This window comes from Pseudorasbora parva, chromosome 8 (genome assembly GCF_024679245.1).
Source record: "Pseudorasbora parva isolate DD20220531a chromosome 8, ASM2467924v1, whole genome shotgun sequence".
NCBI classification, from domain to species: Eukaryota; Metazoa; Chordata; class Actinopteri; order Cypriniformes; family Gobionidae; genus Pseudorasbora; species Pseudorasbora parva.
The window spans coordinates 7926478-7945366 of NC_090179.1; the positions used below are offsets into that span (position 1 = coordinate 7926478).

An 18889-nucleotide genomic window follows, 5' to 3' on the forward strand; every position below is an offset into this window, starting at 1 on the left:
CAGCAGATGCTCTATGATATCATGGTGGAATTAGGCCATATGTGAACAATGAAGCTTTAACATACCCTTTCCCTAAAATTATTGAGCTGTTGCATATATCAGTGTGTGCAATAAGGTATACAGTGTCGAGATAGTTTGCTGGGCCTTACCACCTTGGTGAGAGCTTGCTGGGACCTGAGGTGTACATATGCCTTGAGCGGCCAGCAAACTTGTGCTTGCTAAGGCAGCACATATACTAAAATTGGATCGATACAGAGAAGATTAGCATGGCCCCTGCGAAAGGATGACACGCAAATCCGTGAAGCGCTCCATATTTATGCAGCTGTGATCAAGGCCTGCTTCACAGGTCTAAAAGCATCCCCTCCTGCCACTCTTTATTTTCGTTTGTGTTCTCTTCCAAATCAGGAAAATTCTGTCAAGTCCTTCACTGCCTCAAGATCTCCATAGGATCAACTCCTCCTGCTGCATATCGTGTCCAGTTACATCGAGTTTATACTCCCTTGACAAAGACATCAAAGGATGTTTCGTCTTTCTGCCAACTCTTTTTCTCACGAAAACGTAGAGGCCACGCCTTCTTCAGTGCTTGTACACTGGTACCATCGATAAGTCTGACAACACCCTTCTTTCAGCAGATGCTCTATGATATCATGGTGGAATTAGGCCATATGTGAACAATGAATCTTTAACATACCCTTTCCCTAAAATGATTGAGCTGTTGCATATATCAGTGTGTGCAATAAGGTATACAGTGTCGAGATAGTTTGCTGGGCCTTACCACCTTGGTGAGAGCTTGCTGGGACCTGAGGTGTACATATGCCTTGAGCGGCCAGCAAACTTGTGCTTGCTAAGGCAGCACATATACTAAAATTGGATCGATACAGAGAAGATTAGCATGGCCCCTGCGAAAGGATGACACGCAAATCCGTGAAGCGCTCCATATTTATGCAGCTGTGATCAAGGCCTGCTTCACAGGTCTAAATGCATCCCCTCCTGCCACTCTTTATTTTCGTTTGTGTTCTCTTCCAAATCAGGAAAATTCTGTCAAGTTCTTCACTGCCTCAAGATCTCCATAGGATCAACTCCTCCTGCTGCATATCGTGTCCAGTTACATCGAGTTTATACTCCCTTGACAAAGACATCAAAGGATGTTTCGTCTTTCTGCCCACTTTTTTTCTCACGAAATGTAGAGGCCACGCCTTCTTCAGTGCTTGTACACTGGTACCATCGATAAGTCTGGCAACACCCTTCTTTCAGCAGATGCTCTAAGATATCATGGTGGAATTAGGCCATATGTCAACAAGGAAGCTTTAACATACCCTTTCCCTAAAATTATTGAGCTTTTGCATATATCAGTGTGTGCAATAAGGTATATAGTGGCGAGATAGTTTGCTGGGCCTTACCACCTTGGTGAGAGCTTATTGGGACCTGAGGGGTATATATGCCTTGAGCGGCCAGCAAACTTGTGCTTGCTAAGGCAGCACATATACTAAAATTGGATCGATACAGAGAAGATTAGCATGGCCCCTGCGAAAGGATGACACGCAAATCCGTGAAGCGCTCCATATTTATGCAGCTGTGATCAAGGCCTGCTTCACAGGTCTAAAAGCATCCCCTCCTGCCACTCTTTATTTTCGTTTGTGTTCTCTTCCAAATCAGGAAAATTCTGTCAAGTCCTTCACTGCCTCAAGATCTCCATAGGATCAACTCCTCCTGCTGCAGATCGTGTCCAGTTACATCGAGTTTATACTCCCTTGACAAAGACATCAAATGATGTTTCGTCTTTCTGCCCACTTTTTTTCTCACGAAAACGTAGAGGCCACGCCTTCTTCAGTGCTTGTACACTGGTACCATCGATAAGTCTGACAACACCCTTCTTTCAGCAGATGCTCTATGATATCATGGTGGAATTAGGCCATATGTGAACAATGAATCTTTAACATACCCTTTCCCTAAAATTATTGAGCTGTTGCATATATCAGTGTGTGCAATAAGGTATACAGTGTCGAGATAGTTTGCTGGGCCTTACCACCTTGGTGAGAGCTTGCTGGGACCTGAGGTGTACATATGCCTTGAGCGGCCAGCAAACTTGTGCTTGCTAAGGCAGCACATATACTAAAATTGGATCGATACAGAGAAGATTAGCATGGCCCCTGCGAAAGGATGACACGCAAATCCGTGAAGCGCTCCATATTTATGCAGCTGTGATCAAGGCCTGCTTCACAGGTCTAAAAGCATCCCCTCCTGCCACTCTTTATTTTCGTTTGTGTTCTCTTCCAAATCAGGAAAATTCTGTCAAGTCCTTCACTGCCTCAAGATCTCCATAGGATCAACTCCTCCTGCTGCATATCGTGTCCAGTTACATCGAGTTTATACTCCCTTGACAAAGACATCAAAGGATGTTTCGTCTTTCTGCCAACTCTTTTTCTCACGAAAACGTAGAGGCCACGCCTTCTTCAGTGCTTGTACACTGGTAACATCGATAAGTCTGACAACACCCTTCTTTCAGCAGATGCTCTATGATATCATGGTGGAATTAGGCCATATGTGAACAATGAAGCTTTAACATACCCTTTCCCTAAAATGATTGAGCTGTTGCATATATCAGTGTGTGCAATAAGGTATACAGTGGCGAGATAGTTTGCTGGGCCTTACCACCTTGGTGAGAGCTTGCTGGGACCTGAGGGCTACATATGCCTTGAGCGGCCAGCAAAGTTGTGCTTGCTAAGGCAGCACATATACTAAATTGGATCGATACAGAGAAGATTAGCATGGCCCCTGCGAAAGGATGACACGCAAATCCGTGAAGCGCTCCATATTTATGCAGCTGTGATCAAGGCCTGCTTCACAGGTCTAAAAGCATCCCCTCCTGCCACTCTTTATTTTCGTTTGTGTTCTCTTCCAAATCAGGAAAATTCTGTCAAGTTCTTCACTGCCTCAAGATCTCCATAGGATCAACTCCTCCTGCTGCATATCGTGTCCAGTTACATCGAGTTTATACTCCCTTGACAAAGACATCAAATGATGTTTCGTCTTTCTGCCCACTTTTTTTCTCACGAAAACGTAGAGGCCACGCCTTCTTCAGTGCTTGTACACTGGTACCATCGATAAGTCTGACAACACCCTTCTTTCAGCAGATGCTCTATGATATCATGGTGGAATTAGGCCATATGTGAACAATGAATCCTTAACATACCCTTTCCCTAAAATTATTGAGCTGTTGCATATATCAGTGTGTGCAATAAGGTATACAGTGGCGAGATAGTTTGCTGGGCCTTACCACCTTGGTGAGAGCTTGCTGGGACCTGAGGGCTACATATGCCTTGAGCGGCCAGCAAACTTGTGCTTGCTAAGGCAGCACATATACTAAAATTGGATCGATACAGAGAAGATTAGCATGGCCCCTGCGAAAGGATGACACGCAAATCCGTGAAGCGCTCCATATTTATGCAGCTGTGATCAAGGCCTGCTTCACAGGTCTAAATGCATCCCCTCCTGCCACTCTTTATTTTCGTTTGTGTTCTCTTCCAAATCAGGAAAATTCTGTCAAGTTCTTCACTGCCTCAAGATCTCCATAGGATCAACTCCTCCTGCTGCATATCGTGTCCAGTTACATCGAGTTTATACTCCCTTGACAAAGACATCAAAGGATGTTTCGTCTTTCTGCCAACTTTTTTTCTCACGAAATGTAGAGGCCACGCCTTCTTCAGTGCTTGTACACTGGTACCATCGATAAGTCTGGCAACACCCTTCTTTCAGCAGATGCTCTAAGATATCATGGTGGAATTAGGCCATATGTCAACAAGGAAGCTTTAACATACCCTTTCCCTAAAATTATTGAGCTTTTGCATATATCAGTGTGTGCAATAAGGTATATAGTGGCGAGATAGTTTGCTGGGCCTTACCACCTTGGTGAGAGCTTATTGGGACCTGAGGGGTATATATGCCTTGAGCGGCCAGCAAACTTGTGCTTGCTAAGGCAGCACATATACTAAAATTGGATCGATACAGAGAAGATTAGCATGGCCCCTGCGAAAGGATGACACGCAAATCCGTGAAGCGCTCCATATTTATGCAGCTGTGATCAAGGCCTGCTTCACAGGTCTAAAAGCATCCCCTCCTGCCACTCTTTATTTTCGTTTGTGTTCTCTTCCAAATCAGGAAAATTCTGTCAAGTTCTTCACTGCCTCAAGATCTCCATAGGATCAACTCCTCCTGCTGCATATCGTGTCCAGTTACATCGAGTTTATACTCCCTTGACAAAGACATCAAATGATGTTTCGTCTTTCTGCCCACTTTTTTTCTCACGAAAACGTAGAGGCCACGCCTTCTTCAGTGCTTGTACACTGGTACCATCGATAAGTCTGACAACACCCTTCTTTCAGCAGATGCTCTATGATATCATGGTGGAATTAGGCCATATGTGAACAATGAAGCTTTAACATACCCTTTCCCTAAAATTATTGAGCTGTTGCATATATCAGTGTGTGCAATAAGGTATACAGTGTCGAGATAGTTTGCTGGGCCTTACCACCTTGGTGAGAGCTTGCTGGGACCTGAGGTGTACATATGCCTTGAGCGGCCAGCAAACTTGTGCTTGCTAAGGCAGCACATATACTAAAATTGGATCGATACAGAGAAGATTAGCATGGCCCCTGCGAAAGGATGACACGCAAATCCGTGAAGCGCTCCATATTTATGCAGCTGTGATCAAGGCCTGCTTCACAGGTCTAAAAGCATCCCCTCCTGCCACTCTTTATTTTCGTTTGTGTTCTCTTCCAAATCAGGAAAATTCTGTCAAGTCCTTCACTGCCTCAAGATCTCCATAGGATCAACTCCTCCTGCTGCATATCGTGTCCAGTTACATCGAGTTTATACTCCCTTGACAAAGACATCAAAGGATGTTTTGTCTTTCTGCCAACTCTTTTTCTCACGAAAACGTAGAGGCCACGCCTTCTTCAGTGCTTGTACACTGGTACCATCGATAAGTCTGACAACACCCTTCTTTCAGCAGATGCTCTATGATATCATGGTGGAATTAGGCCATATGTGAACAATGAATCTTTAACATACCCTTTCCCTAAAATGATTGAGCTGTTGCATATATCAGTGTGTGCAATAAGGTATACAGTGTCGAGATAGTTTGCTGGGCCTTACCACCTTGGTGAGAGCTTGCTGGGACCTGAGGTGTACATATGCCTTGAGCGGCCAGCAAACTTGTGCTTGCTAAGGCAGCACATATACTAAAATTGGATCGATACAGAGAAGATTAGCATGGCCCCTGCGAAAGGATGACACGCAAATCCGTGAAGCGCTCCATATTTATGCAGCTGTGATCAAGGCCTGCTTCACAGGTCTAAATGCATCCCCTCCTGCCACTCTTTATTTTCGTTTGTGTTCTCTTCCAAATCAGGAAAATTCTGTCAAGTTCTTCACTGCCTCAAGATCTCCATAGGATCAACTCCTCCTGCTGCATATCGTGTCCAGTTACATCGAGTTTATACTCCCTTGACAAAGACATCAAAGGATGTTTCGTCTTTCTGCCAACTTTTTTTCTCACGAAATGTAGAGGCCACGCCTTCTTCAGTGCTTGTACACTGGTACCATCGATAAGTCTGGCAACACCCTTCTTTCAGCAGATGCTCTATGATATCATGGTGGAATTAGGCCATATGTCAACAAGGAAGCTTTAACATACCCTTTCCCTAAAATTATTGAGCTTTTGCATATATCAGTGTGTGCAATAAGGTATATAGTGGCGAGATAGTTTGCTGGGCCTTACCACCTTGGTGAGAGCTTATTGGGACCTGAGGGGTATATATGCCTTGAGCGGCCAGCAAACTTGTGCTTGCTAAGGCAGCACATATACTAAAATTGGATCGATACAGAGAAGATTAGCATGGCCCCTGCGAAAGGATGACACGCAAATCCGTGAAGCGCTCCATATTTATGCAGCTGTGATCAAGGCCTGCTTCACAGGTCTAAAAGCATCCCCTCCTGCCACTCTTTATTTTCGTTTGTGTTCTCTTCCAAATCAGGAAAATTCTGTCAAGTTCTTCACTGCCTCAAGATCTCCATAGGATCAACTCCTCCTGCTGCATATCGTGTCCAGTTACATCGAGTTTATACTCCCTTGACAAAGACATCAAATGATGTTTCGTCTTTCTGCCCACTTTTTTTCTCACGAAAACGTAGAGGCCACGCCTTCTTCAGTGCTTGTACACTGGTACCATCGATAAGTCTGACAACACCCTTCTTTCAGCAGATGCTCTATGATATCATGGTGGAATTAGGCCATATGTGAACAATGAAGCTTTAACATACCCTTTCCCTAAAATTATTGAGCTGTTGCATATATCAGTGTGTGCAATAAGATATACAGTGTCGAGATAGTTTGCTGGGCCTTACCACCTTGGTGAGAGCTTGCTGGGACCTGAGGTGTACATATGCCTTGAGCGGCCGGCAAACTTGTGCTTGCTAAGGCAGCACATATACTAAAATTGGATCGATACAGAGAAGATTAGCATGGCCCCTGCGAAAGAAAGACACGCAAATCCGTGAAGCGCTCCATATTTATGCAGCTGTGATCAAGGCCTGCTTCACAGGTCTAAAAGCATCCCCTCCTGCCACTCTTTATTTTCGTTTGTGTTCTCTTCCAAATCAGGAAAATTCTGTCAAGTTCTTCACTGCCTCAAGATCTCCATAGGATCAACTCCTCCTGCTGCATATCGTGTCCAGTTACATCGAGTTTATACTCCCTTGACAAAGACATCAAATGATGTTTCGTCTTTCTGCCCACTTTTTTTCTCACGAAAACATAGAGGCCACGCCTTCTTCAGTGCTTTACACTGGTACCATCGATAAGTCTGACAACACCCTTCTTTCAGCAGATGCTCTATGATATCATGGTGGAATTAGGCCATATGTGAACAATGAAGCTTTAACATACCCTTTCCCTAAAATGATTGAGCTGTTGCATATATCAGTGTGTGCAATAAGGTATACAGTGTCGAGATAGTTTGCACCTTGGTGAGAGCTTGCTGGGACCTGAGGTGTACATATGCCTTGAGCGGCCAGCAAACTTGTGCTTGCTAAGGCAGCACATATACTAAAATTGGATCGATACAGAGAAGATTAGCATGGCCCCTGCGAAAGGATGACACGCAAATCCGTGAAGCGCTCCATATTTATGCAGCTGTGATCAAGGCCTGCTTCACAGGTCTAAAAGCATCCCCTCCTGCCACTCTTTATTTTCGTTTGTGTTCTCTTCCAAATCAGGAAAATTCTGTCAAGTCCTTCACTGCCTCAAGATCTCCATAGGATCAACTCCTCCTGCTGCATATCGTGTCCAGTTACATCAAGTTTATATTCCCTTGACAAAGACATCAAAGGATGTTTCGTCTTTCTGCCAACTTTTTTCTCACGAAAACGTAGAGGCCACGCCTTCTTCAGTGCTTGTACACTGGTACCATCGATAAGTCTGACAACACCCTTCTTTCAGCAGATGCTCTATGATATCATGGTGGAATTAGGCCATATGTGAACAATGAAGCTTTAACATACCCTTTCCCTAAAATTATTGAGCTGTTGCATATATCAGTGTGTGCAATAAGGTATACAGTGGCAAGATAGTTTGCTGGGCCTTACCACCTTGGTGAGAGCTTGCTGGGACCTGAGGTGTACATATGCCTTGAGCGGCCAGCAAACTTGTGCTTGCTAAGGCAGCACATATACTAAAATTGGATCGATACAGAGAAGATTAGCATGGCCCCTGCGAAAGGATGACACGCAAATCCGTGAAGCGCTCCATATTTATGCAGCTGTGATCAAGGCCTGCTTCACAGGTCTAAAAGCATCCCCTCCTGCCACTCTTTATTTTCGTTTGTGTTCTCTTCCAAATCAGGAAAATTCTGTCAAGTCCTTCACTGCCTCAAGATCTCCATAGGATCAACTCCTCCTGCTGCATATCGTGTCCAGTTACATCGAGTTTATACTCCCTTGACAAAGACATCAAAGGATGTTTCGTCTTTCTGCCAACTCTTTTTCTCACGAAAACGTAGAGGCCACGCCTTCTTCAGTGCTTGTACACTGGTACCATCGATAAGTCTGACAACACCCTTCTTTCAGCAGATGCTCTATGATATCATGGTGGAATTAGGCCATATGTGAACAATGAAGCTTTAACATACCCTTTCCCTAAAATTATTGAGCTGTTGCATATATCAGTGTGTGCAATAAGGTATACAGTGGCGAGATAGTTTGCTGGGCCTTACCACCTTGGTGAGAGCTTGCTGGGACCTGAGGGCTACATATGCCTTGAGCGGCCAGCAAACTTGTGCTTGCTAAGGCAGCACATATACTAAAATTGGATCGATACAGAGAAGATTAGCATGGCCCCTGCGAAAGGATGACACGCAAATCCGTGAAGCGCTCCATATTTATGCAGCTGTGATCAAGGCCTGCTTCACAGGTCTAAAAGCATCCCCTCCTGCCACTCTTTATTTTCGTTTGTGTTCTCTTCCAAATCAGGAAAATTCTGTCAAGTCCTTCACTGCCTCAAGATCTCCATAGGATCAACTCCTCCTGCTGCATATCGTGTCCAGTTACATCGAGTTTATACTCCCTTGACAAAGACATCAAAGGATGTTTCGTCTTTCTGCCAACTCTTTTTCTCACGAAAACGTAGAGGCCACGCCTTCTTCAGTGCTTGTACACTGGTATCATCGATAAGTCTGACAACACCCTTCTTTCAGCAGATGCTCTATGATATCATGGTGGAATTAGGCCATATGTGAACAATGAATCTTTAACATACCCTTTCCCTAAAATGATTGAGCTGTTGCATATATCAGTGTGTGCAATAAGGTATACAGTGTCGAGATAGTTTGCTGGGCCTTACCACCTTGGTGAGAGCTTGCTGGGACCTGAGGTGTACATATGCCTTGAGCGGCCAGCAAACTTGTGCTTGCTAAGGCAGCACATATACTAAAATTGGATCGATACAGAGAAGATTAGCATGGCCCCTGCGAAAGGATGACACGCAAATCCGTGAAGCGCTCCATATTTATGCAGCTGTGATCAAGGCCTGCTTCACAGGTCTAAATGCATCCCCTCCTGCCACTCTTTATTTTCGTTTGTGTTCTCTTCCAAATCAGGAAAATTCTGTCAAGTTCTTCACTGCCTCAAGATCTCCATAGGATCAACTCCTCCTGCTGCATATCGTGTCCAGTTACATCGAGTTTATACTCCCTTGACAAAGACATCAAAGGATGTTTCGTCTTTCTGCCAACTTTTTTTCTCACGAAATGTAGAGGCCACGCCTTCTTCAGTGCTTGTACACTGGTACCATCGATAAGTCTGGCAACACCCTTCTTTCAGCAGATGCTCTATGATATCATGGTGGAATTAGGCCATATGTCAACAAGGAAGCTTTAACATACCCTTTCCCTAAAATTATTGAGCTTTTGCATATATCAGTGTGTGCAATAAGGTATATAGTGGCGAGATAGTTTGCTGGGCCTTACCACCTTGGTGAGAGCTTATTGGGACCTGAGGGGTATATATGCCTTGAGCGGCCAGCAAACTTGTGCTTGCTAAGGCAGCACATATACTAAAATTGGATCGATACAGAGAAGATTAGCATGGCCCCTGCGAAAGGATGACACGCAAATCCGTGAAGCGCTCCATATTTATGCAGCTGTGATCAAGGCCTGCTTCACAGGTCTAAAAGCATCCCCTCCTGCCACTCTTTATTTTCGTTTGTGTTCTCTTCCAAATCAGGAAAATTCTGTCAAGTTCTTCACTGCCTCAAGATCTCCATAGGATCAACTCCTCCTGCTGCATATCGTGTCCAGTTACATCGAGTTTATACTCCCTTGACAAAGACATCAAATGATGTTTCGTCTTTCTGCCCACTTTTTTTCTCACGAAAACGTAGAGGCCACGCCTTCTTCAGTGCTTGTACACTGGTACCATCGATAAGTCTGACAACACCCTTCTTTCAGCAGATGCTCTATGATATCATGGTGGAATTAGGCCATATGTGAACAATGAAGCTTTAACATACCCTTTCCCTAAAATTATTGAGCTGTTGCATATATCAGTGTGTGCAATAAGATATACAGTGTCGAGATAGTTTGCTGGGCCTTACCACCTTGGTGAGAGCTTGCTGGGACCTGAGGTGTACATATGCCTTGAGCGGCCGGCAAACTTGTGCTTGCTAAGGCAGCACATATACTAAAATTGGATCGATACAGAGAAGATTAGCATGGCCCCTGCGAAAGAAAGACACGCAAATCCGTGAAGCGCTCCATATTTATGCAGCTGTGATCAAGGCCTGCTTCACAGGTCTAAAAGCATCCCCTCCTGCCACTCTTTATTTTCGTTTGTGTTCTCTTCCAAATCAGGAAAATTCTGTCAAGTTCTTCACTGCCTCAAGATCTCCATAGGATCAACTCCTCCTGCTGCATATCGTGTCCAGTTACATCGAGTTTATACTCCCTTGACAAAGACATCAAATGATGTTTCGTCTTTCTGCCCACTTTTTTTCTCACGAAAACATAGAGGCCACGCCTTCTTCAGTGCTTTACACTGGTACCATCGATAAGTCTGACAACACCCTTCTTTCAGCAGATGCTCTATGATATCATGGTGGAATTAGGCCATATGTGAACAATGAAGCTTTAACATACCCTTTCCCTAAAATGATTGAGCTGTTGCATATATCAGTGTGTGCAATAAGGTATACAGTGTCGAGATAGTTTGCACCTTGGTGAGAGCTTGCTGGGACCTGAGGTGTACATATGCCTTGAGCGGCCAGCAAACTTGTGCTTGCTAAGGCAGCACATATACTAAAATTGGATCGATACAGAGAAGATTAGCATGGCCCCTGCGAAAGGATGACACGCAAATCCGTGAAGCGCTCCATATTTATGCAGCTGTGATCAAGGCCTGCTTCACAGGTCTAAAAGCATCCCCTCCTGCCACTCTTTATTTTCGTTTGTGTTCTCTTCCAAATCAGGAAAATTCTGTCAAGTCCTTCACTGCCTCAAGATCTCCATAGGATCAACTCCTCCTGCTGCATATCGTGTCCAGTTACATCAAGTTTATATTCCCTTGACAAAGACATCAAAGGATGTTTCGTCTTTCTGCCAACTTTTTTCTCACGAAAACGTAGAGGCCACGCCTTCTTCAGTGCTTGTACACTGGTACCATCGATAAGTCTGACAACACCCTTCTTTCAGCAGATGCTCTATGATATCATGGTGGAATTAGGCCATATGTGAACAATGAAGCTTTAACATACCCTTTCCCTAAAATGATTGAGCTGTTGCATATATCAGTGTGTGCAATAAGGTATACAGTGGCGAGATAGTTTGCTGGGCCTTACCACCTTGGTGAGAGCTTGCTGGGACCTGAGGGCTACATATGCCTTGAGCGGCCAGCAAAGTTGTGCTTGCTAAGGCAGCACATATACTAAATTGGATCGATACAGAGAAGATTAGCATGGCCCCTGCGAAAGGATGACACACAAATCCGTGAAGCGCTCCATATTTATGCAGCTGTGATCAAGGCCTGCTTCACAGGTCTAAAAGCATCCCCTCCTGCCACTCTTTATTTTCGTTTGTGTTCTCTTCCAAATCAGGAAAATTCTGTCAAGTTCTTCACTGCCTCAAGATCTCCATAGGATCAACTCCTCCTGCTGCATATCGTGTCCAGTTACATCGAGTTTATACTCCCTTGACAAAGACATCAAATGATGTTTCGTCTTTCTGCCCACTTTTTTTCTCACGAAAACGTAGAGGCCACGCCTTCTTCAGTGCTTGTACACTGGTACCATCGATAAGTCTGACAACACCCTTCTTTCAGCAGATGCTCTATGATATCATGGTGGAATTAGGCCATATGTGAACAATGAATCCTTAACATACCCTTTCCCTAAAATTATTGAGCTGTTGCATATATCAGTGTGTGCAATAAGGTATACAGTGGCGAGATAGTTTGCTGGGCCTTACCACCTTGGTGAGAGCTTGCTGGGACCTGAGGGCTACATATGCCTTGAGCGGCCAGCAAACTTGTGCTTGCTAAGGCAGCACATATACTAAAATTGGATTGATACAGAGAAGATTAGCATGGCCCCTGCGAAAGGATGACACGCAAATCCGTGAAGCGCTCCATATTTATGCAGCTGTGATCAAGGCCTGCTTCACAGGTCTAAATGCATCCCCTCCTGCCACTCTTTATTTTCGTTTGTGTTCTCTTCCAAATCAGGAAAATTCTGTCAAGTTCTTCACTGCCTCAAGATCTCCATAGGATCAACTCCTCCTGCTGCATATCGTGTCCAGTTACATCGAGTTTATACTCCCTTGACAAAGACATCAAAGGATGTTTCGTCTTTCTGCCAACTTTTTTTCTCACGAAATGTAGAGGCCACGCCTTCTTCAGTGCTTGTACACTGGTACCATCGATAAGTCTGGCAACACCCTTCTTTCAGCAGATGCTCTAAGATATCATGGTGGAATTAGGCCATATGTCAACAAGGAAGCTTTAACATACCCTTTCCCTAAAATTATTGAGCTTTTGCATATATCAGTGTGTGCAATAAGGTATATAGTGGCGAGATAGTTTGCTGGGCCTTACCACCTTGGTGAGAGCTTATTGGGACCTGAGGGGTATATATGCCTTGAGCGGCCAGCAAACTTGTGCTTGCTAAGGCAGCACATATACTAAAATTGGATCGATACAGAGAAGATTAGCATGGCCCCTGCGAAAGGATGACACGCAAATCCGTGAAGCGCTCCATATTTATGCAGCTGTGATCAAGGCCTGCTTCACAGGTCTAAAAGCATCCCCTCCTGCCACTCTTTATTTTCGTTTGTGTTCTCTTCCAAATCAGGAAAATTCTGTCAAGTTCTTCACTGCCTCAAGATCTCCATAGGATCAACTCCTCCTGCTGCATATCGTGTCCAGTTACATCGAGTTTATACTCCCTTGACAAAGACATCAAATGATGTTTCGTCTTTCTGCCCACTTTTTTTCTCACGAAAACGTAGAGGCCACGCCTTCTTCAGTGCTTGTACACTGGTACCATCGATAAGTCTGACAACACCCTTCTTTCAGCAGATGCTCTATGATATCATGGTGGAATTAGGCCATATGTGAACAATGAAGCTTTAACATACCCTTTCCCTAAAATTATTGAGCTGTTGCATATATCAGTGTGTGCAATAAGGTATACAGTGTCGAGATAGTTTGCTGGGCCTTACCACCTTGGTGAGAGCTTGCTGGGACCTGAGGTGTACATATGCCTTGAGCGGCCAGCAAACTTGTGCTTGCTAAGGCAGCACATATACTAAAATTGGATCGATACAGAGAAGATTAGCATGGCCCCTGCGAAAGGATGACACGCAAATCCGTGAAGCGCTCCATATTTATGCAGCTGTGATCAAGGCCTGCTTCACAGGTCTAAAAGCATCCCCTCCTGCCACTCTTTATTTTCGTTTGTGTTCTCTTCCAAATCAGGAAAATTCTGTCAAGTCCTTCACTGCCTCAAGATCTCCATAGGATCAACTCCTCCTGCTGCATATCGTGTCCAGTTACATCGAGTTTATACTCCCTTGACAAAGACATCAAAGGATGTTTCGTCTTTCTGCCAACTCTTTTTCTCACGAAAACGTAGAGGCCACGCCTTCTTCAGTGCTTGTACACTGGTACCATCGATAAGTCTGACAACACCCTTCTTTCAGCAGATGCTCTATGATATCATGGTGGAATTAGGCCATATGTGAACAATGAATCTTTAACATACCCTTTCCCTAAAATGATTGAGCTGTTGCATATATCAGTGTGTGCAATAAGGTATACAGTGTCGAGATAGTTTGCTGGGCCTTACCACCTTGGTGAGAGCTTGCTGGGACCTGAGGTGTACATATGCCTTGAGCGGCCAGCAAACTTGTGCTTGCTAAGGCAGCACATATACTAAAATTGGATCGATACAGAGAAGATTAGCATGGCCCCTGCGAAAGGATGACATGCAAATCCGTGAAGCGCTCCATATTTATGCAGCTGTGATCAAGGCCTGCTTCACAGGTCTAAAAGCATCCCCTCCTGCCACTCTTTATTTTCGTTTGTGTTCTCTTCCAAATCAGGAAAATTCTGTCAAGTCCTTCACTGCCTCAAGATCTCCATAGGATCAACTCCTCCTGCTGCATATCGTGTCCAGTTACATCGAGTTTATACTCCCTTGACAAAGACATCAAATGATGTTTCGTCTTTCTGCCCACTTTTTTTCTCACGAAAACATAGAGGCCACGCCTTCTTCAGTGCTTTACACTGGTACCATCGATAAGTCTGACAACACCCTTCTTTCAGCAGATGCTCTATGATATCATGGTGGAATTAGGCCATATGTGAACAATGAAGCTTTAACATACCCTTTCCCTAAAATGATTGAGCTGTTGCATATATCAGTGTGTGCAATAAGGTATACAGTGTCGAGATAGTTTGCACCTTGGTGAGAGCTTGCTGGGACCTGAGGTGTACATATGCCTTGAGCGGCCAGCAAACTTGTGCTTGCTAAGGCAGCACATATACTAAAATTGGATCGATACAGAGAAGATTAGCATGGCCCCTGCGAAAGGATGACACGCAAATCCGTGAAGCGCTCCATATTTATGCAGCTGTGATCAAGGCCTGCTTCACAGGTCTAAAAGCATCCCCTCCTGCCACTCTTTATTTTCGTTTGTGTTCTCTTCCAAATCAGGAAAATTCTGTCAAGTCCTTCACTGCCTCAAGATCTCCATAGGATCAACTCCTCCTGCTGCAGATCGTGTCCAGTTACATCGAGTTTATACTCCCTTGACAAAGACATCAAAGGATGTTTCGTCTTTCTGCCAACTCTTTTTCTCACGAAAACGTAGAGGCCACGCCTTCTTCAGTGCTTGTACACTGGTACCATCGATAAGTCTGACAACACCCTTCTTTCAGCAGATGCTCTATGATATCATGGTGGAATTAGGCCATATGTGAACAATGAAGCTTTAACATACCCTTTCCCTAAAATGATTGAGCTGTTGCATATATCAGTGTGTGCAATAAGGTATACAGTGGCGAGATAGTTTGCTGGGCCTTACCACCTTGGTGAGAGCTTGCTGGGACCTGAGGGCTACATATGCCTTGAGCGGCCAGCAAAGTTGTGCTTGCTAAGGCAGCACATATACTAAATTGGATCGATACAGAGAAGATTAGCATGGCCCCTGCGAAAGGATGACACACAAATCCGTGAAGCGCTCCATATTTATGCAGCTGTGATCAAGGCCTGCTTCACAGGTCTAAAAGCATCCCCTCCTGCCACTCTTTATTTTCGTTTGTGTTCTCTTCCAAATCAGGAAAATTCTGTCAAGTTCTTCACTGCCTCAAGATCTCCATAGGATCAACTCCTCCTGCTGCATATCGTGTCCAGTTACATCGAGTTTATACTCCCTTGACAAAGACATCAAATGATGTTTCGTCTTTCTGCCCACTTTTTTTCTCACGAAAACGTAGAGGCCACGCCTTCTTCAGTGCTTGTACACTGGTACCATCGATAAGTCTGACAACACCCTTCTTTCAGCAGATGCTCTATGATATCATGGTGGAATTAGGCCATATGTGAACAATGAATCCTTAACATACCCTTTCCCTAAAATTATTGAGCTGTTGCATATATCAGTGTGTGCAATAAGGTATACAGTGGCGAGATAGTTTGCTGGGCCTTACCACCTTGGTGAGAGCTTGCTGGGACCTGAGGGCTACATATGCCTTGAGCGGCCAGCAAACTTGTGCTTGCTAAGGCAGCACATATACTAAAATTGGATTGATACAGAGAAGATTAGCATGGCCCCTGCGAAAGGATGACACGCAAATCCGTGAAGCGCTCCATATTTATGCAGCTGTGATCAAGGCCTGCTTCACAGGTCTAAATGCATCCCCTCCTGCCACTCTTTATTTTCGTTTGTGTTCTCTTCCAAATCAGGAAAATTCTGTCAAGTTCTTCACTGCCTCAAGATCTCCATAGGATCAACTCCTCCTGCTGCATATCGTGTCCAGTTACATCGAGTTTATACTCCCTTGACAAAGACATCAAAGGATGTTTCGTCTTTCTGCCAACTTTTTTTCTCACGAAATGTAGAGGCCACGCCTTCTTCAGTGCTTGTACACTGGTACCATCGATAAGTCTGGCAACACCCTTCTTTCAGCAGATGCTCTAAGATATCATGGTGGAATTAGGCCATATGTCAACAAGGAAGCTTTAACATACCCTTTCCCTAAAATTATTGAGCTTTTGCATATATCAGTGTGTGCAATAAGGTATATAGTGGCGAGATAGTTTGCTGGGCCTTACCACCTTGGTGAGAGCTTATTGGGACCTGAGGGGTATATATGCCTTGAGCGGCCAGCAAACTTGTGCTTGCTAAGGCAGCACATATACTAAAATTGGATCGATACAGAGAAGATTAGCATGGCCCCTGCGAAAGGATGACACGCAAATCCGTGAAGCGCTCCATATTTATGCAGCTGTGATCAAGGCCTGCTTCACAGGTCTAAAAGCATCCCCTCCTGCCACTCTTTATTTTCGTTTGTGTTCTCTTCCAAATCAGGAAAATTCTGTCAAGTTCTTCACTGCCTCAAGATCTCCATAGGATCAACTCCTCCTGCTGCATATCGTGTCCAGTTACATCGATTTTATACTCCCTTGACAAAGACATCAAATGATGTTTCGTCTTTCTGCCCACTTTTTTTCTCACGAAAACGTAGAGGCCACGCCTTCTTCAGTGCTTGTACACTGGTACCATCGATAAGTCTGACAACACCCTTCTTTCAGCAGATGCTCTATGATATCATGGTGGAATTAGGCCATATGTGAACAATGAAGCTTTAACATACCCTTTCCCTAAAATTATTGAGCTGTTGCATATATCAGTGTGTGCAATAAGGTATACAGTGTCGAGATAGTTTGCTGGGCCTTACCACCTTGGTGAGAGCTTGCTGGGACCTGAGGTGTACATATGCCTTGAGCGGCCAGCAAACTTGTGCTTGCTAAGGCAGCACATATACTAAAATTGGATCGATACAGAGAAGATTAGCATGGCCCCTGCGAAAGGATGACACGCAAATCCGTGAAGCGCTCCATATTTATGCAGCTGTGATCAAGGCCTGCTTCACAGGTCTAAAAGCATCCCCTCCTGCCACTCTTTATTTTCGTTTGTGTTCTCTTCCAAATCAGGAAAATTCTGTCAAGTCCTTCACTGCCTCAAGATCTCCATAGGATCAACTCCTCCTGCTGCATATCGTGTCCAGTTACATCGAGTTTATACTCCCTTGACAAAGACATCAAAGGATGTTTCGTCTTTCTGCCAACTCTTTTTCTCACGAAAACGTAGAGGCCACGCCTTCTTCAGTGCTTGTACACTGGTACCATCGATAAGTCTGACAACACCCTTCTTTCAGCAGATGCTCTATGATATCATGGTGGAATTAGGCCATATGTGAACAATGAATCTTTAACATACCCTTTCCCTAAAATGATTGAGCTGTTGCATATATCAGTGTGTGCAATAAGGTATACAGTGTCGAGATAGTTTGCTGGGCCTTACCACCTTGGTGAGAGCTTGCTGGGACCTGAGGTGTACATATGCCTTGAGCGGCCAGCAAACTTGTGCTTGCTAAGGCAGCACATATACTAAAATTGGATCGATACAGAGAAGATTAGCATGGCCCCTGCGAAAGGATGACATGCAAATCCGTGAAGCGCTCCATATTTATGCAGCTGTGATCAAGGCCTGCTTCACAGGTCTAAAAGCATCCCCTCCTGCCACTCTTTATTTTCGTTTGTGTTCTCTTCCAAATCAGGAAAATTCTGTCAAGTCCTTCACTGCCTCAAGATCTCCATAGGATCAACTCCTCCTGCTGCATATCGTGTCCAGTTACATCGAGTTTATACTCCCTTGACAAAGACATCAAAGGATGTTTCGTCTTTCTGCCAACTTTTTTTCTCACGAAAACGTAGAGGCCACGCCTTCTTCAGTGCTTGTACACTGGTACCATCGATAAGTCTGACAACACCCTTCTTTCAGCAGATGCTCTATGATATCATGGTGGAATTAGGCCATATGTGAACAATGAAGCTTTAACATACCCTTTCCCTAAAATTATTGAGCTGTTGCATATATCAGTGTGTGCAATAAGGTATACAGTGGCGAGATAGTTTGCTGGGCCTTACCACCTTGGTGAGAGCTTGCTGGGACCTGAGGGCTACATATGCTTTGAGCGGCCAGCAAAGTTGTGCTTGCTAAGGCAGCACATATACTAAAATTGGATCGATACAGAGAAGATTAGCATGGCCCCTGCGAAAGGATGACACGCAAATCCGTGAAGCGCTCCGTGTTTATGCAGCTGTGATCAAGGCCTGCTTCACAGGTCTAAAAGCATCCCCTCCTGCCACTCTTTATTTTCGTTTGTGTTCTCTTCCAAATCAGGAAAATTCTGTCAAGTTCTTCACTGCCTCAAGATCTCCATAGGATCAACTCCTCCTGCTGCATATCGTGTCCAGTTACATCGAGTTTATACTCCCTTGACAAAGACATCAAAGGATGTTTCGTCTTTCTGCCCACTTTTTTTCTCACGAAAACGTAGAGGCCACGCCTTCTTCAGTGCTTGTACACTGGTACCATCGATAAGTCTGACAACACCCTTCTTTCAGCAGATGCTCTATGATATCATGGTGGAATTAGGCCATATGTGAACAATGAATTTTAACATACCCTTTCCCTAAAATGATTGAGCTGTTGCATATATCAGTGTGTGCAATAAGGTATACAGTGTCGAGATAGTTTGCTGGGCCTTACCACCTTGG

At 44.4% G+C, this 18889-nt stretch overlaps 30 non-coding genes across 30 annotated transcripts; all 30 read left to right on the forward strand.

The window, feature by feature from the left end:
- The first annotated feature begins 211 nt into the window (after nt 1-211).
- Nucleotides 212-318, forward strand: LOC137085688 (U6 spliceosomal RNA). The gene has a single exon (XR_010907250.1). It is a non-coding gene; the product is annotated as a U6 spliceosomal RNA (small nuclear RNA).
- A 519-nt stretch (nt 319-837) lies between these two features.
- On the forward strand, nt 838-944 carry LOC137085689 (U6 spliceosomal RNA). The gene has a single exon (XR_010907251.1). It is a non-coding gene; the product is annotated as a U6 spliceosomal RNA (small nuclear RNA).
- Nucleotides 945-1462: 518 nt separating this feature from the next.
- LOC137085692 (U6 spliceosomal RNA) lies at nt 1463-1569 on the forward strand. Its single transcript, XR_010907252.1, has one exon. It is a non-coding gene; the product is annotated as a U6 spliceosomal RNA (small nuclear RNA).
- A 519-nt stretch (nt 1570-2088) lies between these two features.
- Nucleotides 2089-2195, forward strand: LOC137085693 (U6 spliceosomal RNA). Its single transcript, XR_010907253.1, has one exon. It is a non-coding gene; the product is annotated as a U6 spliceosomal RNA (small nuclear RNA).
- A 519-nt stretch (nt 2196-2714) lies between these two features.
- On the forward strand, nt 2715-2820 carry LOC137085419 (U6 spliceosomal RNA). The gene has a single exon (XR_010907011.1). It is a non-coding gene; the product is annotated as a U6 spliceosomal RNA (small nuclear RNA).
- Nucleotides 2821-3339: 519 nt separating this feature from the next.
- LOC137085694 (U6 spliceosomal RNA) lies at nt 3340-3446 on the forward strand. Its single transcript, XR_010907254.1, has one exon. It is a non-coding gene; the product is annotated as a U6 spliceosomal RNA (small nuclear RNA).
- Nucleotides 3447-3964: 518 nt separating this feature from the next.
- On the forward strand, nt 3965-4071 carry LOC137085695 (U6 spliceosomal RNA). The gene has a single exon (XR_010907255.1). It is a non-coding gene; the product is annotated as a U6 spliceosomal RNA (small nuclear RNA).
- A 519-nt stretch (nt 4072-4590) lies between these two features.
- Nucleotides 4591-4697, forward strand: LOC137085696 (U6 spliceosomal RNA). Its single transcript, XR_010907256.1, has one exon. It is a non-coding gene; the product is annotated as a U6 spliceosomal RNA (small nuclear RNA).
- Nucleotides 4698-5216: 519 nt separating this feature from the next.
- On the forward strand, nt 5217-5323 carry LOC137085697 (U6 spliceosomal RNA). Its single transcript, XR_010907257.1, has one exon. It is a non-coding gene; the product is annotated as a U6 spliceosomal RNA (small nuclear RNA).
- Nucleotides 5324-5841: 518 nt separating this feature from the next.
- Nucleotides 5842-5948, forward strand: LOC137085698 (U6 spliceosomal RNA). The gene has a single exon (XR_010907258.1). It is a non-coding gene; the product is annotated as a U6 spliceosomal RNA (small nuclear RNA).
- Nucleotides 5949-6467: 519 nt separating this feature from the next.
- LOC137085420 (U6 spliceosomal RNA) lies at nt 6468-6574 on the forward strand. The gene has a single exon (XR_010907012.1). It is a non-coding gene; the product is annotated as a U6 spliceosomal RNA (small nuclear RNA).
- Nucleotides 6575-7081: 507 nt separating this feature from the next.
- On the forward strand, nt 7082-7188 carry LOC137085699 (U6 spliceosomal RNA). Its single transcript, XR_010907259.1, has one exon. It is a non-coding gene; the product is annotated as a U6 spliceosomal RNA (small nuclear RNA).
- A 518-nt stretch (nt 7189-7706) lies between these two features.
- Nucleotides 7707-7813, forward strand: LOC137085700 (U6 spliceosomal RNA). Its single transcript, XR_010907260.1, has one exon. It is a non-coding gene; the product is annotated as a U6 spliceosomal RNA (small nuclear RNA).
- Nucleotides 7814-8332: 519 nt separating this feature from the next.
- LOC137085701 (U6 spliceosomal RNA) lies at nt 8333-8439 on the forward strand. The gene has a single exon (XR_010907261.1). It is a non-coding gene; the product is annotated as a U6 spliceosomal RNA (small nuclear RNA).
- A 519-nt stretch (nt 8440-8958) lies between these two features.
- LOC137085702 (U6 spliceosomal RNA) lies at nt 8959-9065 on the forward strand. Its single transcript, XR_010907262.1, has one exon. It is a non-coding gene; the product is annotated as a U6 spliceosomal RNA (small nuclear RNA).
- Nucleotides 9066-9583: 518 nt separating this feature from the next.
- LOC137085703 (U6 spliceosomal RNA) lies at nt 9584-9690 on the forward strand. Its single transcript, XR_010907263.1, has one exon. It is a non-coding gene; the product is annotated as a U6 spliceosomal RNA (small nuclear RNA).
- Nucleotides 9691-10209: 519 nt separating this feature from the next.
- On the forward strand, nt 10210-10316 carry LOC137085421 (U6 spliceosomal RNA). The gene has a single exon (XR_010907013.1). It is a non-coding gene; the product is annotated as a U6 spliceosomal RNA (small nuclear RNA).
- A 507-nt stretch (nt 10317-10823) lies between these two features.
- On the forward strand, nt 10824-10930 carry LOC137085704 (U6 spliceosomal RNA). The gene has a single exon (XR_010907264.1). It is a non-coding gene; the product is annotated as a U6 spliceosomal RNA (small nuclear RNA).
- A 518-nt stretch (nt 10931-11448) lies between these two features.
- On the forward strand, nt 11449-11554 carry LOC137085424 (U6 spliceosomal RNA). Its single transcript, XR_010907016.1, has one exon. It is a non-coding gene; the product is annotated as a U6 spliceosomal RNA (small nuclear RNA).
- A 519-nt stretch (nt 11555-12073) lies between these two features.
- Nucleotides 12074-12180, forward strand: LOC137085891 (U6 spliceosomal RNA). The gene has a single exon (XR_010907444.1). It is a non-coding gene; the product is annotated as a U6 spliceosomal RNA (small nuclear RNA).
- A 518-nt stretch (nt 12181-12698) lies between these two features.
- LOC137085705 (U6 spliceosomal RNA) lies at nt 12699-12805 on the forward strand. Its single transcript, XR_010907265.1, has one exon. It is a non-coding gene; the product is annotated as a U6 spliceosomal RNA (small nuclear RNA).
- Nucleotides 12806-13324: 519 nt separating this feature from the next.
- On the forward strand, nt 13325-13431 carry LOC137085706 (U6 spliceosomal RNA). Its single transcript, XR_010907266.1, has one exon. It is a non-coding gene; the product is annotated as a U6 spliceosomal RNA (small nuclear RNA).
- Nucleotides 13432-13950: 519 nt separating this feature from the next.
- LOC137085876 (U6 spliceosomal RNA) lies at nt 13951-14057 on the forward strand. Its single transcript, XR_010907429.1, has one exon. It is a non-coding gene; the product is annotated as a U6 spliceosomal RNA (small nuclear RNA).
- Nucleotides 14058-14564: 507 nt separating this feature from the next.
- On the forward strand, nt 14565-14671 carry LOC137085708 (U6 spliceosomal RNA). Its single transcript, XR_010907267.1, has one exon. It is a non-coding gene; the product is annotated as a U6 spliceosomal RNA (small nuclear RNA).
- A 519-nt stretch (nt 14672-15190) lies between these two features.
- Nucleotides 15191-15296, forward strand: LOC137085425 (U6 spliceosomal RNA). The gene has a single exon (XR_010907017.1). It is a non-coding gene; the product is annotated as a U6 spliceosomal RNA (small nuclear RNA).
- A 519-nt stretch (nt 15297-15815) lies between these two features.
- Nucleotides 15816-15922, forward strand: LOC137085892 (U6 spliceosomal RNA). Its single transcript, XR_010907445.1, has one exon. It is a non-coding gene; the product is annotated as a U6 spliceosomal RNA (small nuclear RNA).
- A 518-nt stretch (nt 15923-16440) lies between these two features.
- On the forward strand, nt 16441-16547 carry LOC137085709 (U6 spliceosomal RNA). The gene has a single exon (XR_010907268.1). It is a non-coding gene; the product is annotated as a U6 spliceosomal RNA (small nuclear RNA).
- Nucleotides 16548-17066: 519 nt separating this feature from the next.
- Nucleotides 17067-17173, forward strand: LOC137085710 (U6 spliceosomal RNA). Its single transcript, XR_010907269.1, has one exon. It is a non-coding gene; the product is annotated as a U6 spliceosomal RNA (small nuclear RNA).
- A 519-nt stretch (nt 17174-17692) lies between these two features.
- LOC137085877 (U6 spliceosomal RNA) lies at nt 17693-17799 on the forward strand. The gene has a single exon (XR_010907430.1). It is a non-coding gene; the product is annotated as a U6 spliceosomal RNA (small nuclear RNA).
- A 519-nt stretch (nt 17800-18318) lies between these two features.
- LOC137085925 (U6 spliceosomal RNA) lies at nt 18319-18425 on the forward strand. The gene has a single exon (XR_010907475.1). It is a non-coding gene; the product is annotated as a U6 spliceosomal RNA (small nuclear RNA).
- The last annotated feature ends 464 nt before the right edge of the window (nt 18426-18889 follow it).